Here is a 9,412-nt window from a genome sequence, read left to right on the forward strand (position 1 = left end):
GACACATAAAGCGGAGATATAATTGCAAATAGATAGAGAGATTGAAGATAGAGATAATCGAGTCAAGCCGAAAGTAAAGTGTGTGAATCACTGTGACTTGTAGCGTGTGTTCATAAAAGTAGTTAAGTTTAAAGTGACTGTGGAAATTAAGTGTATTACAAAGTTTGTATCGAGAAAGAATAAACTAGTTTTAATCAAGAAGGGACTTGTGTCACTGAAGTCACTCGGAAAGAATTTTTACTGGAAATTATCAAACAAGCAGATACGTAACAGTATTAAAAACTCACTGTGTACCTTTGTGCTTAACAACAAATAGCAAATACAGCAAAAAATATTCATATTTATTAAACGTTATTGAACCTATCACTTGGGATGGGGCTGGGGGAAGTAATGTAGTGTACTACGTAAATCAAATATCAATTCGTAATGCGAGCGAGGCAATCTTAAAATTAATTATAGTGTTTCCGCCTTTCGATTTAAAAATATCCAAATCAGATTTTGGATTTTAAATTATACAGTAATTACATAATGATTCTGCAGTTTACTTAGGCTTTATCAAAAATTACTTAGTTTATAATACAGTTTTAACAACTTAGCTACTAATAATAGCAGAAAATTGTTTTGTTCAATAAGTCAAACCGGTTTACTCTCGACTGCAGACTCCTTAAATTAAGGAAAACTAGAGAAAATAGTTATTATTTTAGTAATTACGTTCCTGTTTAGGTTTTAAACGATTTCTGTGGTGAAATGATCTCATGTTTGTTACGTTCCTATATTTTCACACCAGCATTTAACAATGATGCCGTGGAATGTTGAACGGACTTATTACGCTGACTTGTAAATTCTGCATAAATTCAGAGAAATATACAAGCATTTATGATTAATCATTACATTTGAAGACTTTCCTGAGGGCTATCCTACATGTTTATCCTACTAAAAACTTGCAACGTTTTTCTACCGACCAAGTCACACAGGTAGATGTTGATATCTTCCTAAACGTTTTCTTTCAAACGAGTGTCTTAAGTTTATTCTCATAATATAATGTAACAATATTTTCATAAAAAACAAATCTTAATAGTCATTAAGCCTTACTTCTATGTTATAAATTATATTTAAACATCCGAATGAATGTATTTTAAGGAAAATGTCACTTCTACTCTCCTGAAAAGTTTAAGAATATGAATATTTAACTATGAATGTGATATAACTTACTGACTTACTGTCTTCTTCAAACTTAGCTTTTGTAGTACATTTCTCGGTTATTTTCTATGTTTGTTGCATAATGATGCTGATGAGATGTGCGTTGTAATCTGGAACAGAATTTCTGACAGCAATGACACTAGTGTTATATACATTGTTACCTAGAGACAGATTCTCTTACAGCACTAATACTAGTGTCATATACATTGTTACCTAGGGACAGATTCTCTTTCGGCACTGGCACTAGTGTCATATACATTGTTGTCTGGAACAGAATCTCTTACAGTAGTGACACTAGTGTCATATACATTGTATGACACTAATGTCAGTGCTGTAAGACATTCTGTTCCAGATAACAATGTACATGACACTAGTGTTAGTGCTGTAAGAGAATCTGTCTCTAGGTAACAATGTATATGACACTAGTATCGAAGCTGTAAGAAAATCTGTTCCTAGATAATGTAAGAGAATCTGTTCCTAGATAACAATGTATATGACACTAATGTCGGTGCTGTAAGAGAATCTGTTCCTAGATAACAATGTATATGACACTAATGTCGGTGTTGTAAGACAATCTGTTCCTAAATAACAATGTATAGCATACTAGTGTCAGTACTGTAAGAGATTCTGTTCCAAATAACAATGTATACGACACTAGTGTCAGTACTGTAAGACATTCTGTTCCAGATAACAATGTATATATATATATATGACACTGATGCCAGTACTGTAACATATTTTTATCCTAGATAACAATGCACGCGAAACTATCTTTAATAGCGTAAAGAAAGCTGTTCCTAAATGATAACATATATGACACTAATGTTAGTACTGTAAGAGAATGTGTTCCTAGATAACAATGTATATGGCACTACTGTAAGAGGATCTGTTCTTAGACAAAAGTGTACATGACACTAACATCAGTGTTCTAAGAGAATCTTTTCCTAGATAACAATGTATACGACACTAATATTAGTACCCTAAGAGAATCTTTCTTTAGATAACAATATATATATGACACTAATGTTAGTACTGTAAGAGAATCTGTTTCTAGATAACAATGTATATGACACTAGTGTAAGAGGATCTGTTCTTAGACAACAGTGTACATGACACTAATTTCAGTGTTCTACGAGAATATTTTCCTATATAACAATGTATATGATACTAGTGTCAGTACTGTAAGACATTCTGTTCCAGATAGCAATGTATGTGACACTAATGTCGGTGCTGTAAGAGATTCTGTTCCAGATAACAATGTACATGACACTAGTGTTAGTGCTTATCTAGGAACACTTTCTCTTACAGCAATGGCCGGGCGTGGCCTATTTGTTAGCGTGCCAGATTGTGAATCTGAGGGTCCATAGTATGTACCTCGTTATCGCAAAATCGCGCTCTCCAATTCGGGGAGGGAAACGATTCTCTTACGGTCATTAAGATAAATATCACATGCAGTGTTATTAAAGAATAGATTCTCTTACAATATTATAATTTATTTGTGCCATAGGCATTGTTACTAGGAATAGAATCAGTTACTCTATTAAAGCAGAAATCTCACATATATTGTTACATACTATCAAAATATCTTACAATATTATAATTTATTTGTGCCATAGGCATTGTTACTAGGAATAGAATCTGTTACTCTATTAAAGCAGAAATCTCACATATATTGTTACATACTATCAAAATATCTTACAATATTCACATTGGAGTCATAAATAATATTATTTAATGTCATAGCATTTTACAACACTAACATTAGTATCCAGTAGTTATACTATTGCCTCTACACAATACATTTAAAATGTTCTCACTTGGGAACATGTAGTTTTTTACTAACATTCGTTAACGTTTATAAATTACAAAGTTTCTTTCAACAAAACTTTAAAAAATATTGATATTTAAAAAAACTTCATACTATGAAAAAAAAAACATAAGATCGTGCTGTAATGTTGGGTTTACTTATCATGCAGGTTAACGACGTTTTAAAATTCTCTCTCTTGCACTATATATTCTTGCTTTGCATCCATGTATCATTAGAATACAAATTTCCTTTACAAACGAGGGTCAATTAAATTTGCTTATGAAATATTTTATCAGAAAACTCAACATAATGATAGAAATTAACATTAGTAACAGGAATATTCTGCATTCTTTATTGGTTTGTTTGTAGGTAAGCACAAAGCTGCACAATGGGCTATCTGTGCTCTGCCAACCACCGGTATTGAAACCCGGTTTCTAGCGTTGTAAGTTCGCATTTGTTTCATTATTAGTACTTGCCACCAATACACTTTTTGGCTGCTTCCCTCACGTCTCCGAATCAATTAAGCAGAAATTGATAATCCACCACTTTTGCCAATACAACAAGAGCATGCGTATTTTGAACATCTAGGCCTTTTACATTTGCAAGATAAAGGTTCCATTTTGAACTAGAATTGCAATTTTTTCGACAGTTATTGAAGTAGTCGTCAACAATTTCGATCTGTCAAGTTGGAGCAGCCAGTGGTCCACTAAAACTAAAAATAGGCTAAGTCGTCGTCTTTTTTTTGGCCAATGATATTTCTAAAAGAGAAAGGAAACCGAAGAAAAAACTATTTCCGTAATGGGTAATTTTCTTTCTGAACAGCATAAGCTTATCCAATTTTAAGGTACGGGCGGGGTTTAAAAACTTGTATATATACCTTGCATTGGAAAGAACGAGGATAGTCTTGTCCTTATAAACTTTATAACCTCTAACACAAAATATTTTATATTATCCTAATAAATCTTGAGATTCATGAATAGCTTAGACCTATTCTGCAGATCCTGATTTTTTTACCGTTATTTTAGATGTAGAACTAAGTCTACGTATTATGAGAACAAGAGGTCACAAGTTAAAAGTTTGGAAAGGCCAGACACGTCTTCAGTTGAAACGGTTTTATTTCTCCAACAGGGTAGAAAATCTGTGGAACACGTTGACATCTAGAATGGTAGAAGTTGCAGCTAACAGGAGTTTAATAAAGAGTTGATTGATATTGGGGGGGATTAGGGCTAGAGTTAGTGATCAGTAGCTTTATGTTTGTCCAGTGAAATTCGAAATCAGGACATACTAGATCATTAAAAGATCCTTTCGCGTCCTGTAATTTGTATTAGAGTAATCGTTTAATAACGAATTTAAATCAAAGTTTACAACTATAAATATATGTATCTTTTTCAGTAAGTTTGATATTTCCATACAGGTAACTTATGTAGGGTATGGGGAAGAACATGACCCCTCACTCATTTTAATAGAGGGAGATCTTACCATTCAAATGTCAACAATAAAGGGTTAAACTTGAGTGGAATGGTCCAGAACAACGTTTCGCCCCTTGAGAATTCAACCCATTAGCGTTCCTAGTCTTTTGATTGAAATGTCAAAGTAGATCAAAAGAGTTCCACTTCTTTCAAAATCCCAATCCAACCACTGTGGCAACAACTTCCTACTCCCACTTCTGATACCACAAATACGCCCCCATTTTATATAATATATATATAGTTACCTATAATTTCAGTTTATTTACGAAAGGTTTGTTTCTTTTTTAATTTCGCGCAAAACTACACGAGGGCTATCTGCGCTAGCCGTCCCTAATTTAGCAGTGTAAGACTAGAGGGAAGGCAACTAGTCATCACCACCCACCGCCAACTCTTGGGCTACTCTTTTACCAACGAATAGTGGGATTGACCGTCACATTATACCGCCCCCACGGCTAAAAGAGCGAGCATGTTTGGCGGGACGGGGATTCAAACCCGCGACCCTCAGATTGCGAGTCGAGCGCCCTAACCACCTGGCCATGGCGGGCCATTTTCGGAAGGAAGTTATCACTAAGCACGGCAGTGAGTTAGTATATAGAGGTGGGATGAGAAAAAAAATGGCTACCCCATTCAATCTATTACTCTATGGTGTTTACAGAAGTTGACTTAAAACCTTATTTGAGCACCTAATTGCCATTATCGAGTGTTTCAGAACTTGTGAGACTCCCAATATCATTGAAAAGTGTTGCTGAAGAACCAAAGAGTTTATTTTTCGTTTTTCCTTTTGCTCGTTAGCCAAAACATGTGTGATATTTTCGCAATGACTTGAGTACGACAGAAAAGAATTTTAAAAGCACTTGGCAACAGACTATTACTAAGCACAACAGTATAAGCTAAAAAATCATAATTCTAGTACAAAGAATGTTATCATTATCTCTTGTAATAAGCTTTCTTGCAGAATTTTGGTGTTTCTTCAAAAAGCTTAAGTACAGGGTGAAACAGAAATTATCAGCCAATAACAGACGAATATTAGAGGACTGTAACATGTAGAATACTCAATGCTTTGTACACTGTACAATCGGTGTCGTTAGGGAGCTATTAGATTTTATTATACACATTCATAGAGCACACTAATTTTCAGTCAGGGAAAAAAAATGTCACAAGAAAAGTAATAAAAGCATTTTGCAAGCATAATATGCTGTAGGGATGGCAGTGCCAAAATGAATGCAAACATAATATGCTGTAGGGATGGCAGTGCCAAAATGAATGCAAACATGAAAATAGAGATGATACAGCTATACATTTTTCATATGTTCTATCCATACTATAGGTTCATCAACATTAAATACCAAGAAGTCAAGTTTATGATCAGTGATGATTAATAATGTATTATAGTCAATTATACGGTATAATATCAATATCTGGGGGGGGGTCATTCTACATGTGCAATTAAAGAAAATGAAAATATTGATGTGATATAACGATGTATATTAAGATTGAATCAAAAAAATAAAACAAATGTTCACTTATCAACTTACTTCAATGAAACTGGTTTAAAAAAAGAAGGTAAACAAGTAATAAAAAAATGTTTGGAAAAATTAAACATGATGTAGAGATGGCAATGCCAAAAAGTACAGAAAACGGGTAGGGTTGAATACACAAAGCCATACAAAAATCACTACACAAGTAGCCAAATCCTTTCAAGAACAACCTTTATCTACAACTAAATGTTGACTTCCTGTCAGTTGCATAAATTCAGGTTTCGATAAAAACATTTAACCTGAAGAGTGCTATACAGTCTTACAGTGACTAATAACCGTAAACTTGTAAGATTGACTCAGTATTGGCTACTTATATAGAGATTTCTGTATGGTTTTATGTATTCATCCTTACCTTATTTGTGTACTTTTTGGCATTGTCTTCCCTACACCATACTTAATTTTTGCAAAAAATAAAATAATAATCATTATTATTATTACTTGTTCATATATGTTGCATTCTATAAACAAACAAATAGAATAACCTGTTGTTGTTTTTTTTAACCGGTACTATTTTTTCCTGAAGAATCGTGAAAATGTCCATATTTTCCGTCCATTAGATGAGTAAGGACGACAAAGACAAAAAAGTTTGTTCTCAGAACAATGAAAGAGGAAAGAACTTGGTTCTATGTCCCTAAACCTAGATTTCTACTTCCTGATCGTATTGAATTCGAAATTAATCTGTTCCAATTATAGGGGGAAACTATTAATACATTCTAGGGGGAAAAAATCCCAAAAGGAAACTGACGAATATTTGGATACTTTCATCTTATTAAAAATTTCTCTACTTCAAGTTTCATAATAATAATAATAAATAATATGCTCATGTAATGTTGCTTATTTAAAGGATCCTCCGCTTCATCTTGGCATGTTTAATATGCTCATCTATTGATAGTTATTTAAAGGTTACTACTTAACTATCATCTTATTAGCAGGTTCTATACTCATACACTGATACTTACTGAAAAGCCGCTTAACTGTCATCTTAGCGGGCTCACTTTGTGGAAATGCCAGCTCACCTGAACTTTTACTTACCAGAGGAAATCTAAGAGAAAACAAAGAGCAACAAATATTTGGCATTATATGTTATTTCAACCAGTAAGTATGTTTTGGTTAAATAAATGTTTCTAATCATTATCTGTCATATATTGTCACATGTAAAAATAAATAATAATCCTAATACAGCCTTAATATATTTTTAAATAAAACTACAATGATTACATTACTGACAGAGTGGAAAATAGGAACTTTAATAATCGTTAACTAATGTTGAAAATTAAATGTGTAATTTGGACTTGTAATGACACTGTGGTAAGTAATAAACAGAAAATAATAAAACCTACAAAAGATGAGGAGGTCATAAGAAGAGTTGTTTAAGTATTTAGTCCTAAATTTAATTTGGAATAATCAGTCACGAAAATGGTGATGACCTAGAACCTCATTATGCACGTCTTTATATCCTATAACAATACATTTTTATGAAATTACAAACGGTCCCTTCATTTGAAGTTTAAGAATAAATTCTAAACTAGTGTAATAGTGTCTATTAAAGTAACTACATTAAACATTTCATTAATATTCAAATACTAGCGTAAAAGCCGGTCAGAAATGACGGGAACCTACTGGAAACCAAAACTATTCCGCATTAAGTTGGCAATACATAAAAGAAATATAGAATTTCCTTTCCCAATAACATGCTATATATTGCTCTTAAATCCACTACATGTAACTGAGCAAACATGCTGCATATTGGTGCCTTTGGATAAAAGATTAATACATACGATAACCATGTGATTGCATACACACCTGTTCTTCTTTTGAGGCAAAGTCGTCCTCTTACCTACAGATAATCGGTATCTTCAGTCTGTTTTAACAAAGGCTTTTATCATAATAATTCCCAAGCATAGATTTGTGCTAATTTTGACATATTTTTCACAGGCGTTGATAAGGTGCGAATGCACTTTCGTGTCTTCTATCACGTGAGTCTTCACGGCTTTCCTACTCAGATCGTACCTAGCTTGACGTGGATGATGTGGTGTCGTATATAACACCATGCCTGATCTCGTCCTAGGAACTCCTTCCTTGACAGGCTATTATATAGCAGAAAAAGTGCCGAAATCTAGGAGCTAGTTACGCCTTTGTTAATGATTGAATTCAACTAAACTGGGAATGTGCAATCAAAAGAGGAAGTATTGTAGGAGAAAAAGTGGAATTGGACTCATGTAACTCACGAAATTCGGAGAAATAGAGCTTGGCTTTTATGAATATGATGCTGAATAAAGAATAGACCTCTAAGTACACAGCGAAATATTTTCAACACTGTCGGACATACATTCATTAAACAGTAAAGAATTAGTTACAATAATTTTAAAATTGAATTGCACATAATTAACAAAGGTTTTATAAAATATGCTATTGGATATACAAGACTGTTTAGTGCAAGTGTTATTATTTAGTTTATTTTGTGACTTAATACTTAATGATTGTTTAGTTTTCATGACAGGAGTGTTCAATGTTGATTATTTTAAAAGCGTTAGTTGTGACAATTTTCTTTACATAACTCTGTACGAGTGGTACGTTGTGTATGCAATTAGATTTTCGTACTAGGCTTTGGTAATATTGTTGACATCGCATTACTCAAATCTTCGGTGTTTTTCTTGTTACCTTAAGTGAATATTGTTCCATTATAGCGTCGGGTAGTTTGTAAAAAATCCCAGGCCTCAGTTGGGCAAGGTATATATATATACACGAGCAAGCACAAAAAACGTTCAGTAAAAAAAAAAAGTTAGAAAACGTGAAGTTAGCCTGCGTATGAGTGATTAGCCTCAACTGGTGAAATCCTAAAGTGAATTTCACAGTTTAACAGAGATAATGAGAATAATTTGTCTTCTCAAAGGGTGTTCTAAAGTAATTGAACCCACCTGTATGAACTTTGACGAAGAGGAGTCAATTATTTAAAATTCGAGATACAAGTGTGGCACCCCAAGGGATAACGTAAGTGAATTATTCACTGATACTATTGTGATAAGAGTAGAGAAAAATAAGTCGTCTTGTCAGTTGGATTCTAAAGTAATTGTATCAGCCTGTGTGGACCTTTGACAAGAAAAGTGATATCCTATTGCGTAAGGAAGTTTATTAAAATGTTTGACTTGTTTGAATATATTATTTTAATACAAATGAAGTGTGTGCTGTCCTTTTATTGTTCGAATTTATCGCCAACAAGTCACAGACACCTACTGTAAAAGAATACCAGCCGACTCATATATACAAAACCTTGACATATGCTTCAACTCATAGCAAGCTATCCTAGAACGATACTTATGGTGGACACGGCATAGATAACCCATTGTGTGGACTTTCACTTAACAACAAGAAACGAATTGTTGGCTCTCTGTTAGCTC

Source organism: Limulus polyphemus, unplaced genomic scaffold, assembly GCF_000517525.1.
Source record: "Limulus polyphemus unplaced genomic scaffold, Limulus_polyphemus-2.1.2 Scaffold583, whole genome shotgun sequence".
Taxonomy (NCBI): domain Eukaryota; kingdom Metazoa; phylum Arthropoda; class Merostomata; order Xiphosura; family Limulidae; genus Limulus; species Limulus polyphemus.